Genomic DNA, 20,473 nt, shown 5'->3' on the forward strand with positions numbered 1-20,473 from the left:
CTCAATTCCAGGACTCCAGGATCATGACCTGAGCTGAAGGCAGACACTTAATTGACTGAGCCACCCAGTCACCCAAAATTCTATTTTTTAAAAGATTTATTTGTTTATTTTAGAGATAGAAAGAGAGAGTAAGTGGAGGAGCAGAGGGAGAGAATCTTCAAGCAGACTGCCCACTGAGTGTGGAGCCCAACGTGGGGCTCAATCTTACTGCCCATGAGATCATGACTTGAGCCAAAACTGAGTCAGACACTCTATGGACTAAGCCACCCAGGTGCTCCTCTATCTCAACATTCTTAATCACGTCTGCAAAGTCTCTTGCCATCTAAGATAGCATGCACCATTTCCAGGGATGAGGACCTAGATAATCTTTCAGGGGCCAATATTCAACCTACCACATTTTTTGCTTTTACTTTTCACAACTGTACCATTGCATATTGTTATCCCCATTCTATAGAAAAAGGCCATTGAGGCACAGATTAAGAAATCTATCATTATTTCAGGTAATAAGTAGCAGAGCCAAAGTTCTAATTCAATTCTTCCAGTTTATGAAAGAAAAGAAGGAAAATTAGAAACACAAAGCAACATTGATGATAACTTTCTCACATCTTTTTTCCCATATTCCTTTCCCATCTTCTCCTCATACAGTAGGGATAACTGATTCCCTTTATATCTGCCTGGCATTTGGCAGAAGAAAAAAATCTCTATTTCCAGATATGGGATTGGAAAAAAATGGTCACTACTCTTTGGCTGGGACTGAACTTCATATTTTACCTAAATCCCTTTTATGACTTTTCTCACCTTTCTGCTTAGATTATAAAGTCAATTTTTGGTCTTTTCAATGTGCCAGTCATTGTTCTTAGGGTGCTTATCTGCATCAACTCATTTCATCCTTGAATATGCCTAAGCTGTAGGTACTATCATTACTTTTATTTTTTTCATTTCACAAATGAGAAAATTGAATTGCACAGTAATTAAGTAATTTGATTAATTTTTCACAAACCAGGATTCAAACTCAAGTATCTTTCTTTTTTTTAAACTCAAGTATCTTTAACCACAAAGTACGATACTATCCCTACTTATAGGCTAATGCTTTATATATATTTTGAACTTCAAGAGGAGGCTTTATTCTTTTTTTAAAAAAATCATTTACTTATGTATTTGAGAGATAAAGAAAGACAGAGTGCAAATAGGGAGGGAGGAGAGGCAGAGGGAGAAGCAGACTCTCTGTTGAGCAGGGAGCCTGAGGTGGGACTCGATCCCAGAACCCTGAGATCATGACCTGAGTGAAGGCAGATGCTTAACTGACTGAGCCACCCAGGCGCCATGAGGAGGCTTTATTCTAATTCTCCTTTCTCCCCATATCACTGAGTATAGTTTATTATACATGATAGGCCTTTAGGTGCTGAATAAATAAATGAAAGCTGATTGTAACTATTATTTCTGTTTTTCTCATATATTTATTCCTTAATAGGTGTCTTCAGAACCTGGCTACTCAAAGTGTGATCCCCAAACTAGCAGCATAGGCATCACCTGGAGCCTAATGGGAAATGGAGACACTCAGCCCCCGACACCAGACCTATGGAATCAGAGTCTGCATTTTGATGTTTCCCATGTGATTCCCATGCACATTAAAGTTTGAAAACCAGCCTTTAAAGCACATATTTAGATTTAATAACCTTATTCCACAATACCCACATGGTTCTCTCACCTCTTTATACACTTGAATGCTGTGGCTCTGGCCTCTTTAATTTCATCCTAAATCTAAAGTTATATGATTTGCCCAGTTCCATAAAAGCTTTTGAAAGCATTTGTTCCTATGTGAGAAGAACAGTGTTACTTAGGGAAAGCATTAGTAGCTAATACCTTTTTTTTTTTTCTTCAAAGTAAGCACACAAGCATCTCCCCTGCCTCTATGCACACATAGAAACCTGGCTCCAGCAGGTGCACTGCAGGTAAGCTGGAGAAAGCAGCAGCCCAGGTAGAGCAAGGAGTCGAAGCCTCTCTCTGGTACAGGGGAGGGAGCTGCTCATCACTATGACATAAAATAAAGCTCCTAAAGGAGCTCATATCTTTCAACCGTCAGGACAGTTTCACAGCAACCATTTCACTTTCTCACTCCCACCTCCAGACTCTCTGGCAACCTGGCTGTGGAAACCTGTGAGTAAAGAAGAGAATGACATACATCATCCCTGGAAATGCCCTCTAAAGAATCTGAAGGGTAGTTTGTGATGCGAACATGGAGGAATCCCTTTCTTAAGTAGGAGTTGATATTACTAGAAGGATAAAGGACTCACTCAGCATGGAGGGAGATCAGATCACCGCAGATCCCTGCTCTTGAAATTGGAAATCAAGCCAACCTGACTCATAAAGAGCAATGGGCAAATCCAACTGTAAAGAAACCAACGATTTTGGACAATCTATGCTACTTCTCTTTCAGAACTTAGTTGACTACTAGACTTTGTTTTGATATTTTAATCTCCATCTACATAGAAAGTATTGGTAGGTTGCTCTAAGTAACATGGTATCTTCAATCTATAAACACAGAGGATTCCTAGACCCCTCCATTGGCATTGTGAGCATTTTTGAGACTTTTATCCCCTAAACTTAGATTTAAACAGACCCCAAGTGTATTTAACTGAGGACTTTTGCTGCTAATCAAGATCAAGTCCTAGAAAATGAATTTACCTGCACTCCTGAAACAATCAAAACCTAGACCAAATATATGAAACGGTGGCTTTCAAGGCACATGACATGAGGCAACAAATGACAATGATCTCTGAGAAACATTAAGCAAATTCAGGGAGCCCTAATCACCAACTTACTTTCTGGGCAGAGTTTCCAGGCTGCAGCAGCAGGAGAAGAGACCCAGGTAGAGCCTGACATTCTCCCTGAGTCGAGGTGACAGAGCTGGGAGCGTGGGGAGGCTACAGTTTGCAGGGCAGAGGGCTGGCAAGGAAAGAGATGTTTGGAGAGAGAATGTTAGATCCCGACCCCCTGGAGCATTCACCTGAGTACTGACCAGCAAAGGACCCTAAGGGAACCATCAGATGGCAGGGAAAGAACCATTGGAGAGGATTAGAGGGAACAAAACTCAGAGCACACATGGAGCGGCAATAGTGTCCACTGGCTAGAAATGGAAAACCTCATAATTGCAGGATATTGCATAGGCTACCATATTAGTTTTCTATTACTGTGTATTAATTAACCACAAATTGAGAAGCTTGAAAACAATACCCACTTATTATTTTTGTTATGTGGATGAAAAGCCCAGGCAGGTTTGACTGGGTTCTCTGCTCAGGGTATCATAAGGCCAAAATCAAGGCATAGTTGGGCTGAGCTCTTACCTGGAGGCTCTGGGGAAGAATCTGTTTCCAAGTTCATCCCGTTTTTGGCTGAATTTGGTTACCTGTGGTTATAAGACTGAGGTCCCCATTTTCTTTCAGCTGTTGGCCAGGGATTGCTCTCAGCTCTTAGAGGCCACTCATAGATCCTTTGCACATGATCCCTTTACATTTTCAAGCCAGCAATGACACACCAAATCACCCTTGTGCTTAGCATATTTGACCTACTCTTCTGCAAGCATCCAGAAAATTTCTGCTTTTAAAAAGCTCATATAACTTATGCCTACTTGGATCATCTATCTTCAATCCAACTTATTAGTAACAATCATATCTGCAAAATCTCTTTTCCTGTGTCTTGTAACATAATGATGGTAGTAACACCAGAGGTCAAAACATGGAGGCCATCAGGATTCTGCCAAATGGAAGTACTCAGAAGAGTCTTTCCTTAGCAGTGGTAAAAGTGCCCCTCCACTAAATGTTTCCCTGATCTATATTAACAAAGTTTACAGGCAAGAGCCAAAAGCACCAAACTATTTTTCAGGTTACTTAACCACATCCTAGAACAAAACTCTAGAATATCTATAGGAACACAAAAAAATAATATAGCCACCAAAAAAGTAAAAAATCACAATGTCTGGCATCTAAAAAAACAAAAACAAACAAACAAACAAACAAACAAAAACTTACCAAGCATGCAAATCAGCAGGAATATCTGACCTATAATGAAGAGAGAAATTAAACAATCAACACTAACTCAGAACTGACAGCAGTGACAGGATTATGGACAAAGGTCTTAACATAGTTATTACATCTATATTCCATATGACAAGAATGCTGCAGGAAAAACTGACTATGCTAAGCAGAAATGTGAAATATATAATATATATTATATTATTTTTAAAAGACACACAATGATCTTTCAGAGATGAAAAATACACTATGTGGAATTGATGTCATGTTAGATATTGCAGAAGAAAATATTAGTGAACTGGAAGACATAGCAAAAGACACTATCCAAAATAAAATACACAGAGAAAAAAAGAATAAAAATAAATAAAACATTCATGAATGTGGGCAACTTCAAGTGTCCAACATATATATAATTGGAATTCTCAAAGTGGAATGGAAACAATATAAGAAATGATGGCTGAGAAGCTTCCAAATTTGTTGGAAACTTTAAATCAACTTACCACTAAGCATAAGAAATTATGAGGACAACTATCTTTCAAATTTCATAATTCAAATTTCATAATTCAAATTTCATAATCATAATCAAATTTCTCAAATACAGTGATAAAAAGAAAAGCAGTCACCAAAAAATGGTAATATATACAGAAGAACAAAGCATGAAAGCATTATTTCTCATAAAAAAACACAAATAAGAAGACAGTGGAGCAATACCTTTAAAGTACTAAAGAAATTATTGTCAACATAGACTTCTACACCCAACAAAAATATTTATTTTAAATGATAGTGAAATAAAGATGTTTTATAGATATACAACAGTTGAAAGATTCCATCACCATTAAACCTGCACAAAAAGGAATGTTAAAAGAAATCTTTCAGTCACAGGGAAAATGATACCAGATAGAAATATATATCTATATAAAAGAAAAAAATAACATCAGAAATAGTAACCACAGGGTTAATATTTATCATTTATTTATTATAGGAACAACTTTAAAAGATAACCGGTCATCAAAACAGCATATGGCAAACATTTTTCTGGAAAGGGTTAGAGAGTACATATTTTAGCCATTGCAGGCTATATAGTCTTTTTTTAAAATAAATCTTTATTTAAAGATTTAATTTATTTATTCATGAGAGACAGACAGACACAGAGAGAGAGAGAGAGAACAGACACAGGCAGAGGGAGAAGCAGGCTCCATGCAAGGAGCCAGATGTGGGATTCAATCCCAGGACTCCAGGATCGCACCCTGGGCCAAAGGCAGATGCTAAAACGCCCAGACACCCAGGGATCCCAAGGGCTACATAGTCTTTGTGGCACTACTCAGCTCTGCAGTTCTATTAAGAAAACATCCTTTAAAAAGTATATAAATGAATTGATAGGGCTATGATACAGTAAACCAAAACAGGTGGTAGACTGGTTTGGCTACCAGACCTTAGTTTGCCAATCCCTGATCTAAAGCAAAAATAACAATGATGCAGTGTGGGATTCATAATACATATAGAAGTAAAAGGTTTGAGAACTACAGCATAAAGACCTTAAGGTAAGAATTAGAAATATATTATCGTAAAGCTCTAATAGTATATGTGAAGCAGTATATTGTTACTTGAAGGTAGACTGTGCTCAGTTACATTAAATGTACACTGTCTAAGCACATCAGTGAAAAGATGTGCTTTTACCTAGTTATCCAACTAGGTAAAAATAAAAATAAGACCCAACTATGTGCTATCTACAAAACAAATCACCTCTAAATTAACTTATCAATAAATGATAATTTATCAACTATAAATTAATAACTAAGTTAAAAGTTACAAAATGGAAATAGATATGGCATGCAAACATTAATAAAAACAAAGCCAGAAAAGCTATTTGATATCAAGAAAAAAAGACTTAAGAATGAGAATATTGCAGTGGATACAGTGGGACAATAAATAATGATAAAGGAGCCAATTCTCCATAAAGACATAACAATCTTAAATGTGTAACAACCTAAAAACAGGAATTTAAAATAAAGGATAAATGCACACATCTACAATTATATCTGAAGTTTCAACACTTGTCTTTCAATCACTGATTAAAAAAAAGGACAGAAAATAAATAGACTTAGAAGAGCCTACCAACACAACCAAAACCCTTGACCTGACATTTATACTGTATCCAACAACAGAATACATATTCTTCTCAAGTGCGCATGAATATTCATCAAGATAGACCATATTCTGTGCCATAAAACAAGCCTTAACAAATCCAAAGGAACAGAAATTGTACCACATATTTTTTGAATATAGCAAAATTAAGCTAGAAATCAAAAACAGAATGGTATCTAGAAAATTAGCAAATATTTGGAAATACCTCTAGGTAACCCATGAGTCAAAGAATGCTCAAGAGAAATTTTAAAATATCCTGAATTCAATGAAAGGGAAATATAACATCAAAATTTAAAATTTAAACATATAGGGATCCCTGGGTGGCGCAGTGGTTTGGCACCTGCCTTTGGCCCAGGGCGCGATCCTGGAGACCCGGGATCGAATCCCACATCGGGCTCCCAGTGCATGGAGCCTGCTTCTCCCTCCGCCTGTGTCTCTGCCCCTCTCTCTCTCTGTGACTATCATAAATAAATAAAAAAAAATTTAAAAAAAAATAAAATAAAATAAAATAAAATTTAAACATATACCTACCACAAAAATCCCCCAGTTCCATTCAGGTAAATATAAATACCTATGAGAAAAGAAAAAGGAAAACCATGTCCACACAGTGATTTTTACATGAATGTTCTTCAAATCTTCATTTGTAATTGCCAAAAAATTGGAAACAATCCAAATATCTATTAACAGACAGATAGATACATTTTGGTAGATCCATACAATGGAATACTCTCCACAATAAAAAGGGATAAACAAATTTTGGTGTATTCATACAGTGTCATCCTGCCTGGAATTAAAAGGAATTAATTAATTAATTAAATGCATACAACTATATGGGTAAAGCTGAAAACTGTTATGCTGAGGGAAATACGCTAGGTAAAACAGAATTCATATTATATAATTCCATTTATTATAAGATTTTAGAAAATACAAACCCATCTATAAAGATAGAACAGTGATTATCTGGAGATGAGGTAGAGGGGCAAGAGGAAGGGATTATAAAGGGACCCACTATCATGACTATAGTGATAGTTCCATGGGTATGTAAATATGTCCAAATGTATCAAAATTGTATACTTTTAAATATATGCAGTTATTCTATGACAGCCATGACAAAGCAGCTAAACATAAAAATAAATCAGGGAAATCCATGTGAACTTGTATAATTTCACTTGACTTTAGGTATCTTGCTGAACTTGGGATCTAAGCATAAGCAACTTGCATCCTCCCCCTTATCCCTTCCTAGCTCATGTAAAAATAAATATAGGAGGTGTAATCAGAGCTGGATCTCATAAAATGTTGCTTGTATATCCAGAGTTTAAATTGACGTTACCAGCTTCAAAAAAATTATAAAGAGAAAATCCTGAAAGATAAATATAATCCAAAAGAATAACTATCATTCTTAACCTTGACAGTTAGCATCCTTCAACATATTCACTACATCCCCTTCTGGACCATAACTATCAGCAGTGGCATCAAGTTCTCTCTTCTCCGTTATGCCATAGGGTCTTCTTTTATAAAATTGTCAGGATCCACTATCAAGATGCTGTGTTACCTCATGGTTAAGTAGTTTTCACTTTTTATTCAGAATAAAAAAAAATTCATATTGGGCAGTTTTATCACCACTATATCCCACATCTAGGGCAACATCATCTTATATTTGGCAGCAAGGATAGCCAGTAATTTGTTTTAATGCCACAGCAGGCCTTGCCTGCTAGGGGGCACACCCTGCTTTAGGGGTGCTTAGGATGCATGAAACTCATACAGCACCCTGACTCACTCAAATAAAACAGTGAACCGGGTCACGAAAATTGAGAGCAAAATGTATACTTTTGCAGCCCATCCACATCTGTTCCATTGTCTTAGCATTCACGGCCAATATATTCAGTTGAATACCCTAATGATATTTGCCATTTCTGGTTTGGAGTTGTTTTCCTTTAAGTATTAGCGTTTTGTTTCTCTAGTTTCAGGGAATATTAAAAACTTTTCTCCACTTAACTGAAGACAGGGTTATGGATGCTTCCTCCCAACAAAGCAGCCCCCGGCCCTCCACCCATTGGAAAGTCAGTCGCTAAGAAAATAATGCTTTTCGGCCTAGTGATGGAGTTCAGGCCTCGTGAGCATCTGAGCGTTGCAACCCCACCTTTCACACAGGACGAATCCCCAGTGCCCTCATGCTCTTTGGCTTTCACTGTTGGATGGCCAAGGAAATAGTTTGTGGTCAGTGGTCACACAATAATCCTTGACAAGTGGTTACTGCCGGTTGGAATCTCAAGTCTCAAAGGCGTACTTCCTCTCTTTTGTCTATTGTTACTGCCAAAGCTTCATCCCATAGTTGGTTGTGGTCATTGTTATTTTTCAAAGTGACAGGAAGTTGATACTGTCTGTTTTGGGTTGAGTTTCTTTAGCCTGCTTCTTCTGTGTCCGCATTATTCACAGCACCAGGAAAATGCTGTTTGTATTTATCCCCTTCTAAATGTCAGCCTCCCCTGGACCCTGGCTGCTCAGGTTAAGTACAATGTTCCCCGCACACCCGTCCCCCAGTTTCTCATTCCTGATTTGGCAGTGAATTGACCTGTCATCCTTCATTCTGCATAAGTTATTTACAATGTCTGGAACATTTCTGAAAAGCAAAATAATGAAGCCTAAAGTCAACACATCTTAAAAGAAATTCTAAGCTGTCCTCTCCACTTTCCCAGAAAGGTAGTTGTGAAGTGACGTGACAGCAGGCTGTGTCTCCACCCTTCCTAAATAAAGAATCCCTTTGGATGGGCGTCCTAACCACAGAAACAAAAGCATCTTCTTCAAAATGCCCCTATAGGGTTCTCCTGATGCTTTTCTTACTGATATTAATATAATCAGCCACAGAATCCTTGCTCAGCAGTTTATTTGGCTCTGTTTGGAAGTTTGCTTCATAATATATTTGGCCAATTACTTCGGAACTATCACTCTACTGACATTGTACAACAGCCTTATCAACCCCAGGTTGCCTATCTCCAGGATTCTTTATGAGAGAAATAAATTTTTACCATAATCTCTAGATTAAGTTGTCTTAATCCCTGGCCTTAATCTCTGGAACCTGTAAATGTTACCTTGCATGACAAAGTTCCTGCAGGTGTGCTTAAATTAAGGGTCTTGCAATAACAAGATTACTCTAGATTATTTTGGTGAATGTTGAGTGCCATCCCACTTTTATTATTATTATTATTATTATTATTATTATTATTATTCAGATCAATTTATTTGAACTCACATCCAAGAAGAAACATTCAGCTTCAGGATTAGAAATAAAAATGGAAACAGTCTAGTTCTTTTTGGGTAAGAGGAGGATTCAAACAAGCCCGACTGACAAGAGTACTAACAGTTTTACAAAGTTACTACTTAAATTTCGTATATTCAAATATATACCGAGTTCATACGTAGCTTATGCAGAATTCCCATCCCAAGGGTTTGTAAGACAAAGGCAGGGGGAGATCAGACACACAGGGGAGAAGGCAATTGGGAAGAGATGCAAAGATCACAGTGATGTGGCCACAAGCTAAGGAATGGCGGCAGCCACCAGTGGCTGGCACAGGCGAGGCACAGATTCCACCCTTGAGCCTCCTGAAGGAATGAGAGCTCTTCTGACACTTTAATTTCTGTCCAGGGAGACTGGCCTCCAGGACTCTAAGAAAATAAATTTCTGCTGTTGTAAGCCAACAAAATACAACAAAACTCAGGAACTATCAGAACAGGAGACACATTTGGGACTTTCCGAAATCTCCACTTCTCATTAGGGATTCAGTGATGACACGCAGGGCAACCTCACTTGCTCACATTATGTCCCAGACTGAAATTATGTCCCAGAAACATGAAGAATTGGTGACCTCACCATATATCTTTACTCCTGACACATGAAAGAAATGCATTTTAGCCACCTCTGAGGACAGGGCCAAGCAGACATTTGTTAAGGGAGGGCCATTCTGGGTGATATTATCAGAGAGAGATATAACTCACATCCTCAACTTCCTTTTCCTTCAGAACTGCAAACCAACATACCTGCCTTTCATTAACTTATCTAAACTTTTCTTGACCCTATTTATATTTTTAGCCTGCATGAACTCCTGAGGTAATGAACCTGAGAACTGCTATTTAAGAGGTTGGACGGTGCTGCCTGTAGGAAAACAGAAATGGAGTGAAGAGGAGTCATTCAGGCAGAGTCACTGTGCTGTAAGCCAGACCAAAGAGCTCTCTGAGCCTACCTGTGTACCCATGCCCCTCCTGTGATTACAGAACAGCTCATCATGCCCAGCCTTGGTGGGCAGAAGAAAACATACAGCCCTCATCCTGCCAGCTGTGTTTTCAATCACAATTTAAAATTCACACTGAAGCTAAAGCTAATATGCTTAGCTGGGCTGCATAGGCCCTTAACCTTTCTCTTGGTAGAAAGGACTATTGACATCTTTCTTGAAAAAATATTGACTGCTACCTGTAAAGCTGCTTTGTGCTACTTGGTGTTGAGGGCAAATAAAACAGGTGTGGTTCTTACCACTTGGGGGATTCAGTGAGTAAAAGAACCAAAAATAGGCAGACAAACAAAAAGCAACTTACAATAGATATAGGAGATGGAATAACCATGTAAACACATAAATTAAGACAAGAATTAAACATTTACAATATATACAAGAGTTACCTTGCCCTCTAAGTGCTAAAGTTGGATGGATGGATGGATGGATGGATGGATGGATAGAAAGGAAAGAAAAGGAGAGGAAGGAAGGGCCTCAAGAACTAGGGGAAAAGTTAAAGTCTATGACTTGCTTGTTCTTCATCTAGTCCTACTAACGAAGAGATAGGCAGTACTCAGTAGATTTGCTAGAAGAGGAAAGCTCTTATTGGGCACCAAATTTTTAAGAGAGTCTGATACAGAGAAAACAAAAATAACTGCAATAAAAAAAAGATGAAGGGGGATCCCTGGGTGGCGCAGCGGTTTAGCGCCTGCCTTTGGCCCAGGGCGCGATCCTGGAGACCCGGGATCGAATCCCACGTCGGGCTCCCGGTGCATGGAGCCTGCTTCTCCCTCTGCCTGTGTCTCTGCTTCTCTCTCTCTCACTGTGTGCCTATCATAAATAAATAAAATTAAAAAAAATTTAAAAAAAAAAAAAGATGAAGGGAGTAGGTTTGAAGTGTGTGTACATAGAGGGGAGAGGAAAAGACAGGAAGGAAGGATTTGGTGGAACAGATTTCTAGTAAAGATCTTGTGTACTCAGCTACAGTGTGGGCAGTGGGAGTTTTCAAAGTTCTCCAGATGATTCTAACACGCAGCCAAGTTTGAGAACCACTGACCCACATCACTCAACAAATGTCCATGAGAAGAAGCTTTCATATTATTTTCGTTTTAGTAATTCTTTGAAAAGATACCACATTCTTTCCTTACCAATTATTGTCTGATGTCATCTCTTTCGTTTATTCTTTTAACAAATGACCTGTAATGACATAGATAATTATTTTACTGCTCTGAGTCTTTTTTTTTTAAGACTTTATTTATTTATTAATGAGAGACAGAGAGAGAGAGAGAGAGAGAGAGAGAGAGAGCTTGGCAAAGAGAGAAGCAGGCTCCATGCAGGGAGTCTGACACGGGACTCGATCCCAGGTCTCCAGGACCAGGGCCTGGGCCGAAGGCGGCACTAAACCACTGAGCCACCTGGGATGCTCACTGCTCTGAGTCTTGAGCTTTAACTTGTAAAATGAAAATACAATCTACTTACAGCTTTTCCTAAAAGAGTAAATGAGGCAACACTTACAAAGCATTTAGCACAATGCTTGGCACAGAGAAAATATGTCGAAACAGTGGCAATTATTTTTTTTAATTTTTTTAATATTTATTTATTTATTTATGATAGTCACACACAGAGAGAGAGAGAGAGGCAGAGACATAGGCAGAGGGAGAAGCAGGCTCCATGCACCAGGAGCCCGATGTGGGATTCGATCCTGGGTCTCCAGGATTGCACCCTGGGCCAAAGGCAGGTGCTAAACCACTGCGCCACCCAGGGATCCCAACAGTGGCAATTATTAATAACTCTCCTTATTCTCTGACAGATGATTTGCTAAGTGTATGAACATACTACCACTGAAGGCATGAGGCTAACCACTTTTGCATCTTTGCTCATGTTGTTCTTTTCTCTGGGTATAGACTCCATTTCTCTCAGTCTAAGCCCTGACTATCTGAATTTCTGCCTCCTTAAGGTCTGTTTAGGTGATCTCCCCAAACACTTTATCCTACACCATACCTCCCCATTTTGGCACTCCTAAGGACATTTTTGTCCTTCAATGTTAGGTAGCCTTGAACTGTATTTATTGTGCGAGTTAAGCATTGTCTCTGCATTTATGTCATAAATTCCTTGAGCTCAGAACCTGGTTGTGTCATAATTGCCCATCCATGTCTGTGCATGCAGAGCCCATTTATTGTGTTGAACTGAAAAATCATTTGCATCGAAGAGACACCCAGTAGATTGCAAGCTCCATGAGGGCAGGGACCCTGTGTGTGGGATTCATCTAAATTTCCCCAGGACCTGGAATAACATCTAATTCCTAAGAGGTGCTTATATTTCACCCATAACCAAGTATAAAGATTGGGTGACTTAACAGATTTATTTTCTACCTTTCCAAAACTTAGAAGCCTGAGATCAAAGTGTTGGTAGGGTTGGGATCTTCTGAGACCTCTAGTTTGTAGATAGCCTTCTTCGTGTAGACACAACTCTGCAGACTTGTGTCTGTATCTTCATTTCCTCTTCTTATAAGGACAGTAGTCCCACTGGATTAGAGCCTGCCCTTTGATGGACACCAAGGCTCCTTCCACAGTTTGGCTATTGTGGACATTGCTGCTGTAAACATTGGGGTGCAGGTGTCTTGGCTTTCATCAAAAGATGAATGGATAAAGAAGATGTGGTATATACACATGTATGTGGTATACAACGGAATATCACTCAGCCACTTAGAAATGATGAATACCCACCATTTGCTTCACCATGGATGGAACTGGAGGATATTATGCTGAGTGAAGTAAGTCAATCGGAGAAGGACAATCATATGGTTTCACTCATACGGGGAATATATAAAATAATGAAAGAAATTATAAGGGAAAGGAGAGAAAATGAGTGGGAAATATCAGAGAGGGAGACAGAACATAAAGACTCCTAACTCTGGGAAACTAACAAGGGGTAGTGGAAGGGGAGGTGGGGGGGGGTGGGGTGACTGGGTGATGGGCACTGAGGGGGGCACTTGACAGGATGAGCACTGGGTGTTATACTATATGTTGGCAAATTGAATTCTAATAAAAAATATATACATATAAAAAATAAAATAAATAAAATAAAAATAAGGATTAGAGCCTACCCTAAAGGCCTCCTTTTCTTTCTTTTTTTTTAAATTTATTTTTATTGGTGTTCAATTTGCCAACATATAGAATAACAGTGCTCATCCCATCAAGTGCCCCCCTCAGTGCCTGTCACCCAGTCACCCCCACCCCCGCCCACCTCCCCTTCCCCCACCCCTAGTTCGTTTCCCAGAGTTAGGAGTCTCTCATGTTCTGTCTCCCTTTCTGATAAAGGCCTCCTTTACACTTAATGACCTTTTTAAAGACCCTGTCTCCAAATACAATCACATTCTGAGGTAGGGAGAGTAAGGACTTCAACATATGAATGGGGCGAGTGGGGAGGCATACAATTCAGCCCATAACAGTGCTCAGTAGTATTTGTTGACTGAACGGATGGCATGAGGCTCACTAGGTCATCACTACCCAATCTAGTGTTGCTGCTTAGTGCAGTCTCCCATTTATTAAGGAACTATTATGTTTCTTAGGTGGTTGTGGTAGGAAGATGAGAAGCTATAATTTCTGCCTGAAGCACCTTACATTTTAATGGAAGAAACCACCACACACAATTTCAATAAATGGAAAATAAACTAAGTTAAAAGTCCACACAGGGGAGTACGTGAGACAGAAGAGAACCATCTAGCCCAGGAGGGGTTTCAGGGAAGGCTTCCTTGAGGAGATAATTTCCGACGTGAGTTTTAAAAGACAAATGAGAACCTTACAGGAAAGAAAAAGAAGATGGAATTGAGTTCAGTATTAGATGATTACACTGCCTACACAGAGTGGTAGATGGATTTAAAGCAGGGGCAGTATTAGAGACATGGAGAATAAAAAGATGATCAAAATAGCTCAGGTGAGAGATGAGGAGGGAGGCCAGTGGTAGTCAGTGCACAGAAATCAGTAGGTGTGAAAAACATTTAAAGGATAAAATCTACAGGCTTTATTGGTTAACTGAATAGGGAGGTGATGGAGAAGCAAAGGTAGAGGAAAGCTCAAAGGAAGGAGAAGTTTTGAAGACTCTGTGGCCATATTTTAAAGCCAGTGCAATCAGCAGCTCAGGAAATTTGTGAGAAATGCAAATTCTTAGAGTCCACCGTAGATCCCTGAATCAGAGTATCTAGGAGTGAGAGGAAGGAACCCGTGTTTTAACAAGCCCTCCAGGTGATTCTGACACCTGCTAAAAGGCCTAACTCTGAGGGTAAGAAACATTTCCTTTGTATCCAGGGAAAAAAAAATTATCTCACCTTTGTTTCCTTCTAATAACTCGCATTGAATTATTCATGTCTCGGTGCTTGCTGAATATCCCAAAACCAATTAGTTGAGGAGAGGGAGAAAATGTGGGGGTGGTTTGGATTGTCTATATGTGTGCATGTTGGAAGAAAAGGGGAGGAGAAATGCCCAAATGCAAATGATCTCTATGCATCAAAAGGTTTTCTGAAATCTGATGTTCCTCATTTATATACTCAAATCTAATGACCTTGTTTGGGGGAAATATTTTCTAGGAAGGTCTCCAATCAAAAGAAAATATAAGTGCATCATAGAAAAAAGTTCCAACTTGGGGAGCAAGATTCAGAAAAGACAATTTTATTTTGATTACCCAACATGTTACTCATGCCTAATAAAAGAGGCTGCATTAAAATAATTGGTCGATATCTCAATAAATGTTTTAGTGGAACCCCATGGTGGAATCAATAATGGTGACCCCAGTGCAATGACCTTTGGAGTTCACAACTCTGCTGTCTCACAGATTATTTCTAATTGACCTAATAGAAAATGTTCAGGTGCAAAACCAAATGGTTCGATTCCTGGAAAATCATTAGTAGGTAAGTAATTAAACAATCACTCACTTATTAACTTTTCCAGGTACTGTGGTCACACTTGACAACACCAATATTGCCTGGTAATTACATAAATTATTCCTTTTTCCCATTTAGTAGTTAACCCAAAAAAATACATTTTCATGAAGATAGCAGACGGGGACATAACCTTCAAAGCATGGGGGGTGGGAAGAGGGTGCTAAGTTCTCCCAAGGACAGCTGCTAATTCAAAACGTATATTGGGAGCACGCAGAATGGAGTGATAGAAACAACAAGGATCTGTGTCATCACTTGAAATTTTAACAAGCAAAAGCATTTCAAAAATATAAATAATAAAGTTATATTTTAAAAATAAAATGTTAAAAGAAAGACAAGACAAAAGACTTTTTGATTCAGTCCCTGATTCTGCAACCTGTTAGTTGTCTGCTCGGGGGCATGCTACTTAGCTGCTCCAGGTTTCATTGTTCTCATCTTTAAAATAGAAATGCTTACCTCAAATGATTGCTGCTGCATGAAGAGCTAGGATGTGTAAAGCACTTAGTGCAATGCCTAATGAATACTTAATAACACTAGCTTTTGAATCAGCTCGGAGCAGAGTTCAAATCCCAGTTCTTCTACTTACTAGCTATATGCCCTTGGATCAAACATTTCACCTCTGCAATCTTATTTGTTGGTTCGTTTTTAAGATATGTAAAATAAGGACAAGATTATCTATCATGTAAGACATTGGGGGACACAGAGTAGACACTTAACAAATGATGGCTATTTCACATTAACTCTTCAGGATGGATTTTATCCTCTACATCCATTTGCTTCCATTGTCTCTGTTGCTTGGGCTCAGTCCTTGGTACTGCCCAGCCCACAGTGGGAGTGGCAGAGGATCTTCTTCACAAAGAAGGGATGGTTTTCTTCATTTCGTGTGTTTGTGGAAAGGCTGTCTTACCTGGGGTCTGCTCTCAGATTGTTCTGGAACCACAACATTGGGACCCCATAATCAGTGGGGAGAGAGGGCAGAAATGACCTCAGATACATTTTCTTGATGTTTTCTCGTTTTTATCAGCACAGCCTCTGTCTTATTAGAATGAATTCTTAGCCATCTGGCTTCCATTCAAGCCTCAAATTCAGCCAGGCATAAGCAATGAGTCAATATGGTCAGAAATGGGTGAAAAGAATGTCATAAAAATACAAAACCACAGAAGAAAAGGTGATCAGATATATGACTGCATTATTGTGGTGTTGTTTTACCTCTCTATGACAGAAACATAACATGAAAAATAAAATGTCAAACGAGATATGGAAAAAGTATTTGCAATAAGTACAGCAAAGTGCTAGTGCCCTTGATATATGAGGAGCACTTGTAAATCATTACTATGAAAAAGACAAGTACCCCAATGGGGATTTAAAAAAAACAACTGGCATTGGATATGAATAAGATGTTCACAAAAGAAGACAAACACTAAATAAATGGATGAAAAATTATTGAACTAGTAACAAATAAAAGTAAATTAAAACTGAAATGTGAACACCCTGAAATTTCATCAGATGGTCAAAGGTTTTATAAATTGAGGATTCCTAGTGTTGGTAGAGTATGGGAAAATGGTACTTCACAAAGTGTTGATGGAACCTTCCAGAAGGCCAGTGTGTATTTTGCAATACATACCAAAAGTGTAATGTGCATATCATTCAAGCTAGTGGCTCTACTTTTAGGAATTTATCCAAACATAAATGGTAAGATGTATATAAAGAATGTTTGTTATGTAACTGTTTATAATAGAAAAAAACTTTTAAACAATCAAAATCTATTAATGTGATTAGTTAAAAATAAAAATTGATTGATGATTTTTCCATACAAGAGAAAAAATACTTCCATTAAATATATTATACAATTATATCTGTTGACACGGTTATCTGTCCCTAGTATAGGAAAGTAGGGTAGCCATCCAGGTGAGAAACAAGCTTTGCACAAAGGTCCTATAATGGGAAAGGCTTCTGGTCCACCTGAGATTTTGTAATCAATTCTATCTTTCTAGAGTCCACCCTAAGTTAAAACTAAAGTGGAACTCCTCCAAGGCAGGGCCCCTAGCAGCCTTGTTCACTACTGTATGCCATATTTCTTGCATAGCCCCAGCCCAGCCTGCCAAATTGAGTTGCATGACATTTCTACAAAAGTGTTTCAATGAGGGTATATAGAGGGGTATGTGGAAGGATGTTTGCCAAATGTTAACAGTGGTGAGCTCTAGGTTGAAGGCCTTTTTCAAAATATTTTTTTTAAGATTTTATTTATTTTACAGAGATGGAGAGAAAGAGAGAGAACAAGCAGGGGGAGCTGCAGAGGGAAGAGGGAAAAGCAGGCTCCCTGGGATCCCAGGACCCTGGGATCATGACCTGAGCTGAAGGCAGCTGCTTAACTGACTGAGCCACCCAGAAGCTCCTAGGTTGAAGGATTTGAGGTAATGCTTACTTTCTTTCTTATATTTTCATGTACTATTAGAAATTTTAAGGATAAGCATGTCATCTAAAAACTTCAAAAACAAAGATCTGAATGAGAAAAGAGCACACCACTGGCCATTGGACTTGGATACATACGGTTTACTTCTTGCAAGTAGCTCTCCTCTGTTCAGAGGCTCCCCAACAAGGCACCCACAGCCCGCTGTCAACAGTTGCAAAGGCCGTTGGCAAATGTATTTGTCCAGAGCTCAACAAGGAGCCTCCCCAACACCAGCATTGCAGTTTCCACTGTCCCTCCATATGTTCTTTCCCTTCATCAACCACCTGGCAGCAGCTGCCATTCACCTTTTAACACCTGACTCGAACCTCACTTCCTCTGGAAATATCCCCAGTTCTGGTGCTTCCCCTCTGTGCTCCCGACAACACTCTCTCTATTCATCTTGTGTCCCCACCTCTCAGACTATAAATGATCCATTTACTTGCATGTCTTATCCATTCATGTGAGCTCCTGTGAGGCAGGAAGCATGTTTTATTCATCTGCTATTTTCAGGTCTAGCATCATCTGATACATAGCAAAAGCTCAACAAAAGATGGTGAATCAACCAGCAGAGAGAAGCTGATTTCCTCTGGGCTTTGCAATACAGTTGCTACCGTCCCTGAAGGAAGCTCCCACATCCCTAGGTTCTCCTGCAGCCGGCTTGGCCTAACCCCCCAGCTGTGCCAGGCCCTCAGCAGATACCTACTCATATGAGGGCATCCAGGTCTGAGGGATGGAGATGGTGTACGTCCCAAATATCATGAAGGCTATGGAATGCTGCCCTTCTGTGTCCTCTGACTGCCTTATACCCTCTGTGTTCAAATAAAAACAAGAGACGAGACCAGTTTAAAGTCATGTGTCTGGGCACCAAAGCTTTCCGAAGGAAGAGACAGATTCCTCTGAGGCATGATTTACCCGTGGGTAGAGAACATAAAGCCCCTTTCATCACACCGATCCTCACCACCATGCAGGCATAACCTGCCCACACATCAAAGGGCTCTGGGCAGCCCAGCACTTACATAGTCTTCCTCTGAACCCCTGAGCCGACGGCCGCCAGGTGGGTTTATGCCAAGCAAGCACTGGGCAGCCAAAGGTATACAAATGTCACCTGAGCAAAGAGAAATAATGAAAACTGGGAAGTTAGGTTGCGGACAGATTGGCACCATTTTTATCTGATTTTGTGAGGTTTCTCTCCTGGGTTAAGCAGGAATGCAAACACTAAGCTGTTCCACCTGAGCTGAGCTTTTTAAATGCTGCTGCCTTGGAATCAGAACTGTGGAAAATGATAATGTTTCCATTAACAACAAGAAACGGTGTTAGAGCAGTGTCTTTCCAGCACTTCAAAAGGCTGACAGGGTTCAGAGGTGAGGTTCTCAAGAAGTACACCTGCAACATTCAGCTTTCAGCTCATTCTCTCCCTGCCCCCGTCCAGGCCTACTTCTGAGGATCTATTTTATGGAAAGAATCCAAAATATGGAAAAGGGAGTCCTGAGTTATTTACATAAGAAAAAAAGGAGAGGGGGAGGAAGGATCAACCAAAAACCTTCCACCTTATTTAAACTTATTTAAATAAGGTTTTCCAACCTTTCCAACCTTATTTAAATAATCGACTGAATTCTATTGAAGATTTTATTGTGAATTCATTAAAATCATTTTGAAGAGTATGCAACAACATGCTTACTATAAGTGCTTTTATATGACTTTTGGAGAAAGACATATTTGGGGAAAACATATTTGGGGAAGACAGAAAAGTATAAAAACAGTAAGACAAAAAATGAATAATCATCCAGAGATATGATATTAACATGAATGTTTTCTACATTTATAAAAATAACATCAGTTAATTTTTTAATCATATATATATATATGTAAACATGTATTCTAATAAAATAAAATGGAGACCATACTGCATACTTGTTTTTATATCCTACCTTTGGTATATAATATTCTATTTATGAGCATTAAATATTTTTTTTAAATATGATTTTCAAGGGCACCTGGGTGGCTCAATCAGTTAAGTATCTGCCTTCAGCCCAGGTCATAATCTCTGTGTCCTGGGATGGAGCACTGCATTAGGCTCCCTGCCCAGTGCGGAGTCTGCTTCTCCTTTCCCCTCTTCCCCTCCCCTTGCTTGTGTGTGCACTCTCTCTCTCTCTCTCAAATAAATAAAATATTTTTAAAAATACATGATTTTTCAATAACTGCATAGAAGTCTATCATGGGAACATCCCACAATTTATTAGGGTGAACCATATAAAAAGATGCTTTGCAGGTCAATATTTATCAACTATCAGTAATTTTTCATGTGTTTCAACTTAGTACAGTTGGCCCTTGAACAGTGTGGGTGTTAGGGGCTTTGACCTCCTGCATAGCCAGAAATCCTTGTATAATTCTGATTCTCCAAAAACTGAACCACTAATAGCCTGTTATTGACCAGAAGATTCAAGGATAACACATTTGATTAACACATTTTGTATGTTATACATATAATATCTGTATTCTTACAAAAATACCTGGTTATATCTGTAACCTCAAGAAAAGAAAATGTTAAAATCATAAGGAAAATACATTTACAGCACCATATCAGTCAAAAAAAATAATCTTCATGTGACTGGACCTGCATACTTCAAACCCATGTTGTTCAAGGATC

The 20,473-nt window shown here is 39.0% G+C and overlaps 1 long non-coding RNA gene across 3 annotated transcripts in view; it reads right to left on the reverse strand.

The window, feature by feature from the left end:
- Window positions 1–1,848: 1,848 nt before the first annotated feature.
- Window positions 1,849–20,473, reverse strand: part of LOC121497612 — a 333,494-nt gene continuing 314,869 nt past the window's right edge. For all 3 annotated transcript variants that reach the window (XR_005989523.1, XR_005989522.1, XR_005989524.1), the window contains exons 3-6: window positions 6,708–6,747; window positions 4,029–4,058; window positions 2,823–2,946; window positions 1,849–2,155 (exon numbers count right to left, since the gene is read on the reverse strand). This is a non-coding gene — a long non-coding RNA (uncharacterized LOC121497612). The remainder of the gene's footprint in view (window positions 2,156–2,822; window positions 2,947–4,028; window positions 4,059–6,707; window positions 6,748–20,473) is intronic.

The sequence above is a fragment of the Vulpes lagopus genome, chromosome 8 (assembly GCF_018345385.1).
Source record: "Vulpes lagopus strain Blue_001 chromosome 8, ASM1834538v1, whole genome shotgun sequence".
NCBI lineage: Eukaryota > Metazoa > Chordata > Mammalia > Carnivora > Canidae > Vulpes > Vulpes lagopus.